This window comes from Suncus etruscus, chromosome 5, assembly GCF_024139225.1.
Source record: "Suncus etruscus isolate mSunEtr1 chromosome 5, mSunEtr1.pri.cur, whole genome shotgun sequence".
NCBI lineage: Eukaryota > Metazoa > Chordata > Mammalia > Eulipotyphla > Soricidae > Suncus > Suncus etruscus.
Window position 1 is genome coordinate 77,988,776 of NC_064852.1, and position 10,701 is coordinate 77,999,476.

The window sequence follows — 10,701 nt, forward strand, 5'->3', positions numbered from 1 at the left end:
CTTATGGTGGGAGGTGACCCTGCATTTCTGAAAATTACGGGTTCTTATCCCTAATAGATAAGAGCTTGTTTTGTGCATAATATTTCCCTTTATTTAGAATGCCTGTGCAAAAGGATATGGTGACACATTATATTCCTGGTGGATTTGGAGGTAAGAATGATAGTCTGCACATCTTTGTGCCCTGGTTTTGACCTGAACTTTTATCCCAGGTAAGACTTTTCTTTAGGTTTGTATACCAGGCAGAACCAAAACAGGTGAGGTTGTAGAGAGAAAGAGAAAAAATACATTATATCTATACCTATATATATACAGTAGAAAAAAATACATTTTAAAAAAGGCATTAAGAAAAATGCTGTTTATGAGGCTGACTTTCTTTTGTGAATAAACAGACTAGGAGGTATTATTATAGAGGTATTAATCACATAAAGAGAATATAGGCTTCCCCATTGAGTCTTTTGAGATGTTCTTGTGGTGAGTGGAATCTCGGGCATTTTTTCATCACACATTGTGTCTTTTTGAGTTTGCAAAATTATTGTACCCATGAGGGAAGTGTCTTTGGACTGCGGTCTTTCTGGGGCTGGATCAGTGGCATGCAACAGTCCATAATTAGTAGGGTGAGAAGAAGGGCCATCAAGCATAAATTAGTAGATATGTTGGTTGTAATTTCTTGTCAAGGCATATGATGTGGGGCTGGGAAATTGTTCTTCCTGTTTGGGAGCTTTATGGCAGTTTGTTGGAGCAGGAGGTTGGTCCCAGTACCTACTGGGCTAATAACTGAGTGTAAAGAGGGTTAAATAAGGACGGATAATGGGTCAGGATTCTGAGATGAGAGGCTAGAAGGATTTCTGAAGGGGGGAAAAGGAATAATATATAAGAGGGGCTATATACAATTTGGGCATGGCTTGTTTACAATTTAGGTTTGGCAATCAGAGAGGAGTCTACCAACTCATGGCCACATAAAGACAGACATTATTATTCTAGTCTTAGGTTGACTCTCATAGGCTGGGTCTGAGCTCTTAAGATATGATTGAGTTAAGAAAAGATAAATAATTGGTTAAGATATGGCTTAGGAGAGAAAGGAGGGAAAAACAAAAGATAAGAGAGAGGAGGAAAGAATAATTAAGTACAGTGTAATGGATTGAATGGATGAAGAAGAGTAAAGGATGGGGAAAAAGAAGTAGAGGGAAGAAGAGAGAAAAATGAAAGAAACAAAGAGGAAAAACAAAAAGACATAGTGATTTGCCAAAACATATTTGATGAGTGGGACCTGTAGCATAGGTGTGTGCTGTGCCATTGACAGTTCCAGTGGTCTGAATGACCATATGCTTTGGGTCCTATCAGAAGACAAACCAAAGAAAGTGGGTTAATTAGAGTAGTTTATCAAGACATTGACATAATGGGCATTGTATATGATATCCAGCATGATTGATCACCAAGGTTTAAAATTAGGGTGTTCACCCTTTGTTTCCAAAGCCCCATGTGGACAAAGAAGCTAAAATGTTATTTTATACTTGGTAAAATTAAGGCCTTAAAGCATATTGTTAGTAGTTGCTTTAGTGGGAGACCAGGCTTCCAATAATATTCTGCACCCTGCTTCTGTGGAAAAATACATTAGAACATTATTATAGACCTTTGTGGTTAGAGGTTGATTACATACCTGTTCACTCAAAAACTGTTGCCTCCATAGTTGCTGGATTCTTTAGGTTATAATGGATATTCACGTCTTTGTGTTGCCACCCTTCCACTTCATTTGGACACTTCAACATGTTATATGGTGGCACCTACAGTGTTTGGAGATTTTACCCTTTCGATCCTTGTATTTGTTCATGGATTACTATATGTTAATGTAGTATATGTTCTGAATATCTCAAAGAAGTGCTATCATTCTGTATTTATCTTTCTTCTAGGGCTTACTTTGTTTAATATTTTGAAGATTCATGTTGCAAAATCCTATATCATTTCTAAACTGCTATGTAGTATTCCATTGTGTATAAATACCACATCTTCATGATCCATTCATCCATTGTTGGGCATCAAGTTTGGTTACAGTTCTTGGCTATTGTGCTGAGCACTACGATGAATAGTGGAATACACACATACTTTGCGATGAATATTCTTCCATCTTGGGAATAGACACCCAGGAGTGCGATTGCTGGATCATATGACAGCTCAATTCTGAGTTTTCTAAGCACCCTCCATACTGATTTCCATAGGAGTTGGACCAGGCAGCATTCTCACCAGCAGTGGATGAGATTCCCTTTCCTACCACACCCTCACCAACAGAGATTGGACCCATTATTTTTTTTTTTTTTGGTTTTTGGGTCACACCTGGCAGTGCTCAGGGGTTATTCCTGGCTCCAGGCTCAGAAATTGCTCCTGGCAGGCACAGGGGACCATATGGGGCGCTGGGATTCGAACCGATGACCTCCTGCATGAAAGGCAAACGCCTTACCTCCATGCTATCTCTCCGGCCCGGACCCATTATTTTTTATGTGTGCCATCCTCACTGGTGTTAGGTGATATCTCATTGTTGTCTTAAGTTGGATTTCTTTAATGATGAGTGATGGTGAACATGTTTTCATGTGTTTCTTGGCCATCTGTTGGTCTTTCTTGGAGAAGTGTCTATTCATTTCTTGTCCCATTTTTCCTATGGCTTTATTGAGTTTTGTGGGGCTCAACTTTCTGAGTGCTTTGTATATCCTAGATATCAATCCTTTATCTGATGTATCAAGTGTGAAAATATTTCACATTCTGTTAGAAAAAATATGAAACGCTTCACGAATTTGAATGTCATCCTTGCACAGGGGCCATGCTAATCTTCTCTGTATCTTTCCAATTTTAGTGTATGTGCTGCCAAAGAGAACACTACAGTTTTTATTTAGCAATAAATATGGAAAAACATTTAACCTACTGATTCCTCAATTATTATAATTGTTTTGTATATATAATTTTATTTTTGAAATTTACCAGTGGTTGTTGCATTTTTCACCTTGGCTTATATCCGAGCCACTGTTTTCTTAGTTTTTAGGGTAAAATTGGGGAGTCAGCTAATACTCTGGTCAGCTTATACTCAAGAATATAAAGTAAATGGATTTTGCTTCACTTTTTTCTCCTGAAAAATTTTTTACAGCAAAATAGACTTTGAACATGGGAAATTTGGCTTGCTTTTAATGTCTGCATCACACAGCAGCTCCTGCTGACTTTTATGAGTCCTGACTTTCCCCCATGTACTTCTCCATTGTAGCTGCCTCCCTGCTCTGTGTATTCTGCTTGCTACAGGCAACAATCCCCTATTGCAGTAATTTTTAAACTTATCTCTTTTGAAAATCTACCATCTTTTTCAGTCTCTCATTTATCCTCTACAGTAATCCTAGCCAGTTACATTAATATCAGCAGCTATTTGTGCTTTGATAACACCAATCAGTTGGCATGGTAGCCATCTTAAATACAGAAAAGACAAGAGTGGGGAAGGACAGTGGAAGTGACATAATGTAAAGGGGGTTATCTTATTTAGATAGCTCTCAACTCTTTCAGCTTTCCTATGACTTTCTGTTTATGATTACTAAAGGATTCCAATCTACTAGAGATAGCTTATATATAGCTCTACAGATCATTGACAAGCTAAGGTAGACACTGTTTTTCTTTGTCACACAGTATGGGTAATATTTAGTGACTTTTTTCATCTTCATCATATAGAAATAAAAAAGTTAGCTTCTATGTGTGTGCATATGTGTATCTGTATACACAAACTCACACACACATTTATCAAGATGAGATAAATTATATGGTAATTCTAGCTGCCTTAAATTATTTCCCCTTTTTCCATATGCTGCCTGCCTACATAAATACCTTTAGCCTGTTCATTAGTTCCCTAGTAAATGTATTCAACTCTCTGTTCCTTTTTTCCAACACTCCAGTTGCTTTTTAGAAGTTTTAGCTCTAAGCTTATGCTCTGTGTCTCCCTAGCCCTGCAGTGATTGTCACTATCTTTCCGTATTTCTCTTTCCTTAAAGTCTTGTAAAATATACCATAATGAAAAGCAGTGGTATTCCTGAGATTTAGCATTTGGGATGGCAGATGGGTGGCAATAAATATGTCTGTGGGGGTTGGGAATATCTCCAACACTTTCTTCACATTGCATACATTTTGAATTTAATATATTAAAAATAATGGGGTCATAATCACATTAAAGTGTCATTTCATCTATTGGGGAGAAATTGAAAATGCAATCTCTTTACTAATACTTAATGCAACACAATAAATATAATACCTTTGATAGCAAATGACTCTAAAAGAGTTAACTCGTAGTCCCATCCAACGTAGTCATTATAAAGAAGGAAAAGTGGTGCAGCCAATTAAGCCAAATGTGCTCTCTGCCCCGTGGGATCCGGTGTGCAATAGTTGCAGACAGCAAGCAGCCACCTCAGTAGTGTATGTAGCCTGTGGCTTGTATGGGCTGTGATAAAGGACCTTGGAGTCAGTCCTTCTATTGTATGTTTCTATTGGCTTTCACTGGCCCCAATATCAGGCTTCAAACAGGTATGTAGGGGGCCTTTGGAAAGCCCCACAGCACTGTAGCCAGAGTCCACATAGGACAATTCATCATGTCCATCCACACCAGACTGCAGAACAGGAACATGTGATTGAGGCTCTGTGTCAGGCCAAGTTCAAGTTGTCTGATTACCAGAAGATCCACATCTCCAAAACTTGGGCTTTACCAAGTTTAATGCAGACGAGTTTGAGGACATCATGGCTTAAAAGCACCTCATCCAGGATCCCTGTGGGGTCAAGTACATCCGAAAATGGGCCTCTGTACAAATGGTGTGCTGAGTGCCTTGGCATGGGCTCCTGGTCTTTGCTCACCACTGCATCTTACCCACCACAATAAATCTTGCTCAGAAGAAGAAGAAGAAGAAGAAGAAGAAGAAGAAGAAGAAGAAGAAGAAGAAGAAGAAGAAGAAGAAGAAGAAGAAGAGGAGGAGGAGGAGGAGGAGGAGGAGAAGGAGAAAAGGAGGAGGAGGAGAAGAGGAGGAGGAGGAGAAGAGGAGGAGGAGGAGAAGAGAAGGAGGAGGAAATAACAAGGAAAGGGATAGCCAATGGAACACGAGAATTTGATATTAGTTACCAGTCATGTTTCATTTATATTCCCTGATCCCTGGTTGCACAATTAACCAGAATGACCATTCCTCTTTTCCTACTTTCTTCTCTCCCTTCCTCCTTCCCTCCCTTCCATTTTCTCTTGCATTCTTTCTTTATCTCTTCCTTGCTTTCATCCTTCCTTCCTCCTTTCTTTTCTTCTTTCTTCCTCTTTTTCTCTATCCATCTTTCTTTATTCATTACTTTTGTTTATTTCCTTTTCTGTATTAGAACCTTGTCTGGCAGCACTCAGCTGGTCTTTCAGGTGCCAGAGGATCATGCAGTGCCCACAATACAAGCAAGACCCTCTGCTTGCAAAAACATGTAGTGAGCTAACTCTCTGATCCCATACACCTATTTTAAATGAGTCAGGACAGCTCTTAATAAATCCTAGCAGTTGCTGTTATAATTATTTCTTTTTACTTATTTTCCATCTAGATGACAAAGTCTCTTGAAGACAAGGTCTATACTGCTCCTTTAAAATTTGTGTGACTAACAGGTAGAAAATTAATTTTGTGATATTTTCTTTTTGGTTGTTTGTTTTGGAACTATATTTTGTGGTAATTGGAGTCTACTCCTGTTGCAGTACTTGGAGTCACTCCTGGTAGAGGGACCCTTAAAGTGTCAGGGATTGAACCCCACAGCTCCCAGGTTTTTGAGTCATCTCCTTAGACATTTTTTAAGAATATTTCACTTAAATATTCTCAGGTATTTTTCTCAGCAACCTGTTTCTAACCTTGTCAATATGGAAGCTTTTAAAGGTGAACTTATTTTACTAAGATTATAAGAATAAAAGGGAATCTAGATGCAGACCTTAATCTTCTTGACTCTAAAGCATATATTGTATACTCCTTCCTATGTCACTTCATAGTGAATAAGTGAATGAGTGAATCAACTGTGTCCAAGGTCCTTCAATTCTAACAATTCTATTCTCTGATTGCAAAATGATGGCCATTTGCCCAGCATGTGAAAAATAGAATTACTTTGTGTAAAGAAACAGTGGTAAGTTCAACATTTAAATGTTCACCTTTAAAATAAAAGTACAATAATTATGTTTCCAAGACTAAAATTACTCATTTTACTATCTAATCTAGCAATTAATTGAATGTAAAAATAATAAGAGAGGCCTGAGCTAATATCAGCTAAGCTGTTGCTGTCGATCTGGAATAAGAACCAAGAACCTTTGAAAATTGCATCTTGTTCTCAGCAGTCCATAAATTTTCAAATAATAATGTACAATCCTTTGCCCTAAGCACTAATGGCAACTGTGCATCAGAAGGAAACCTCTTTATCAATTAGCCAGTATTGACTGAATACATTTCTGGGGTAGACATAGCCCAGGTGCTTTTGGGTTTTCTAGAAAAGAGAAACAGACTTCAGTTCCAGTATCCTTTGGAGAGCTATAGAATTAAATCAAGCAGTCTAGAAGGTATGGAGTATCCTAATTACAATTCCAAGTTGTACTGAACGCTTTCCTAAATAAAAAAACAAACAGATAAGTCCATTTGAAAGAATATATACAATTTTAGTTAGAGGGTAACAAATGTATTTTTACCAAATATTTCCATTTGTCTGACTACTTCTAAGTAACTTTTAGATCACTAAGAATATGCACACATGCATAAACAATTCCCTGTGGCTTCTGAAAAATAGAAAAAGGATTCCCATTATGTTCTTTTCTTTTGAAGAATTCTCTGTAGAATTCTTTTTAAAATTGAGGTAAATCAGCATACACAAATACATCCATTTACAATCTCCTTGGAAACTACAACTGCTGGCCAATTCAGGCGGCAAGTAGCAAACTGTTTTCTCCAGGTTTACTTGAATAGAGAAAAATATTATGAAAAATGCAAAAGAAGGTATATGTTGTTTCAGGCTTTGATGTGCTATCCTCCAGGGAACTACGTTTCCATACACCAGATAGACTCCTGCTTCATGCCAAGTTTACATGCTGTGCCATCAAAATGAAATAAGCCAAGAAAATGATGATAATAGAAATGACTACCACTTATAGAGCACTTAGCAGGTTCAGACACGATACTAAGCGCTTTACTCCCATCATTTTGAGTAATCTTCACAACTATCCCAGAAATTAGGCATTATTTCCATCATTTTATAGACTAAAAAAATCAAAGTTCAGGAAAGTTAAGCAACTTGTGTAAGGTCCCCAAACTAACAAGTAATTAAGTTTAGTAGTCAGGTTTGTGTGTTTCTGAATCTAATGTCATGCAAAGGTGCTGGTGCTCTCAGCAAATGCTACACCCCCACAGGCTGAAATGTTATTAATAAGACCACATTAACAGCCCCTTAATGGAGTACAGTGATGGAGTATTTCCGAGCTTCCTGTGGTGTTTTCTATGGAAAATAATCAAAAGCAACCACAGATCTTCAAGTAAACATAAAACCTCTTTGAGATAAAGGTACTGCACCCACAGCTCATGTAGTTATCAATGTACCTATTCCTCATGACTCACTTTTTGTAGAAATCTGTATTGTAAGGAAAAGTCCACAATGAAGCAAGTAAATTATGTGTATTCTACCTCTAATGGACAAAGAGATTAAGAGGCATACTGACATACTCATGCACACACAAATGGAAAACACAGATTTGTTTTGACAGCCTATTATACTACAAAAAAATTATGAATGTAAGCTGCAGCAAAGTGCATCTATCTTCCAAAAGCATACATGCCCGCCAAAGGCTGTTTAGATACAGGAAGGTGAGAATACTCCCTCAAAATTAACTGCCCTTAGGCTAATGGGATGCCACAGAGGGAAGTCTCCCCTTTTTATTATCAGAATTTCTCATAATGTCGTTCTTTTTCCAGAACATTTCTATTTTTCACATCTACTGTTAAGTGACCACTCTTTATTTTGCAATCAGTGAAAAGAGCTGGCAGAACTAAAGTGACTTGGCAGCTGCAGAGATGAAACTCAACTGAACAAACAGATTCTTAAGTGATGGAAGAACTTGGATATGGTTCAGGTTTTTTCTTAATTCATTTAAATGTGTGATTGAATCCTGCTCATTACCCTCTCAGCAGTATATTATATATTCAGATCTTTATTGTATAATAATGTTGAGGATAGAAAAGAAAAAAGTACAATATTACCAGCTCTTCTTATTATAGAAGAAAAGCAGCTTTGTTTATGTCATAAACAATACTCAATAAATGCATATAGCAAACAATTTTTCACAGTGATCTATCTATACCCAGAACTTGAAATATGCTATTTCCTTCTTTGGTCCAAATTTCTTGAGACAAATAAAACTGTCTGTACAGTAATCATACTAAAAGGTTGGCATAAATAAGATAGAAAGGACTATAGACCCAATGTGAGAGTTTCTTAATGAAGACTGGTAGCAGTTGAGTTTCTACTGCTCTGCCCCCATATCTCTGACCTCCTTTCCAAATCCTGCCCATACACCACTTCTGCCTTCTGGTCTGGCCATGCTGACCCTCTTACTCTTCTTGAATCCAATTTCCAGTCCCAAGCCTGAAATCACTATTTCCTCTACCAAAATCTCTTACCCCACAGGTAGCCATATGGCATACATTCTGACTTCTTTCAAATGCCTGCTCAAATGTTACCATATTGCCTTGATTGTCTTTCATCTGCTCTCTATACTCCTATCTTGATAAATAGCTTGCTTCATATTGAATCATCCTATATCTATTTATTTTATCCTTGACTCTCTTCCAGGCTCAAATGTAAGATTCATGAGCAAAAGGACCTTGTACACTTCAAGAACACTGGCACTTAGAATTCAAGTTGCACATAGCAAGTGTTCCAGATGAAAAAATATTACCCGTTAATTTAATCTATAAAAGAAAAAGTAGAATGTGTCAATCTATAAAATAAGGTGCAAACATTACTGTAAAGTTAATGAAGTTGAAAATTTAGATCTCCCAAAAAAGTCTTGCAAACATCTAGAAGGAATAATTTTTGAGCCAAAGAGATTGTACTGTGGGTAAGTTAAGAATCTGGTAAGGGTCAGCATTATCTTGACTATGGCTTATTCAGGTTTGATTCCTGGAAGTATATATGGTTACACAAGCCAAAAGTAAGTCCTGAGTGGATTCAGGAGTGATCTCTAAAAACAGTGAAGTCCGACCCAAATAGAAATAAAAAATAAAGTATGTTTGATAAATTTACGTGAGACTGAAGATAATCTGTCTTCCTTTTGTAGGAAACTGCCATGAAAGCATATGCTTATCTCTAATGCTGTTCTTTTCCTAAGTGGAGTTAGTAAATTTGGATTAGAGCCCAGTTGCCTGGGTCTTGTTAATAAATGCTAAAAATAATCACTACTAGATCCCCTTGTTCCTGTGTCCTATTCCATCTATCCTCTAAAGCAGTGTTGTATGAAGAGTTAAATAATGCTAGTTTGGAGAAATTTTGTACTATCAGCCTGCTTCATGATCCACATTCTTCTCTATGATTCAAATATCTATAGTGCTTCTCAATTACTTTTTGGATGCCAATTAAATTCCTCACTTTCAGCACTTAAACCCTAAAATCCAAAAATAGTAATTTATATGACAGTTTGTAGAAATGCTACATTTCATATTTTCATATAGGAACTTTATTATCTAGATGATTTAGTTGGGCTAAGTAAGTCCCAAGGATTCTTAAAAGTGAAAAGGGTCTAGAACTGGCTAACAGGAATAAAGAGTATATTAATTTTACAGGAACACTAAGTTTGTTTCCCTTGAAAAACTCTCAACTTCCTCAATAATGTCCACTCACTTCTTCCCTAACAATGATGAATACAGAGAAGAAGGGTTTGGGCCATACCCAGTTATGCTTTGGAGCTACCTGCTCTGGAATCAGGAGTGATCCCTAGCAGTATTGGGGTTCCATAGGTAGTATCATGGACCAAATCAGGGCCTAACACATGCAAGTCAAATGCCTTAAACCTTAAACTATTGATAAACTCCACTTCCCAAATAGTTTTATTTAATGTGGAAAAGAGAGTACAGATAGATAGCTCAAGTAGTAGAGCACATACCTAACAATTCCAAGACCCTGAATTCAATACCCAATACCACATGGCTCTACACTCACCTAATAAGGATCTATTGACCTCTGAAAACACAACCAAAAAACCTGATTGTTTGAAGTGGTCCCAGTTCAATTCCCAACCTCACCCCAACACTGTTGATAGTGGCTCTGATTTTTATTAAATTAATGAGAAAGCAGAAGAATATAGTTGAAGAGGAAGGTATAGGAATAATTCATACTGTGAGAAAATTCAATTTTAATCTTGGCTTTGAAATAAGTGAAAGAGAAAATAAGCAGAAAATGTAGTTGGGACCTAAAAGCTGGAAGCAAACCTCCAACAACCAACAAAAAAGAGACTAAAGTCTTGTAGTCATATGGAAGTCACTGTGTCACTAATAGGGTTCTTCTCCAAAGATCAAATCTCCCCTTAACTTTCAATAAACAAACTTGAGACAGAGAATCCAGCCTGTGTTACGTAAATGTTATATTTATGATAATAAAAATTAATATATGTTCTTTAACAATTTGGAACTAATTTATAAACCCCAAACATCATAT

At 37.1% G+C, this 10,701-nt stretch overlaps 2 non-coding genes across 2 annotated transcripts; one reads left to right on the plus strand and one right to left on the minus strand.

The window, feature by feature from the left end:
- Nucleotides 1-2,759: 2,759 nt before the first annotated feature.
- LOC126010529 (U6 spliceosomal RNA) lies at nt 2,760-2,866 on the minus strand. The gene has a single exon (XR_007496554.1). It is a non-coding gene; the product is annotated as a U6 spliceosomal RNA (small nuclear RNA).
- A 1,479-nt stretch (nt 2,867-4,345) lies between these two features.
- On the plus strand, nt 4,346-4,483 carry LOC126009948 (small nucleolar RNA SNORA70). The gene has a single exon (XR_007496103.1). It is a non-coding gene; the product is annotated as a small nucleolar RNA SNORA70 (small nucleolar RNA).
- Nucleotides 4,484-10,701: the final 6,218 nt, after the last annotated feature.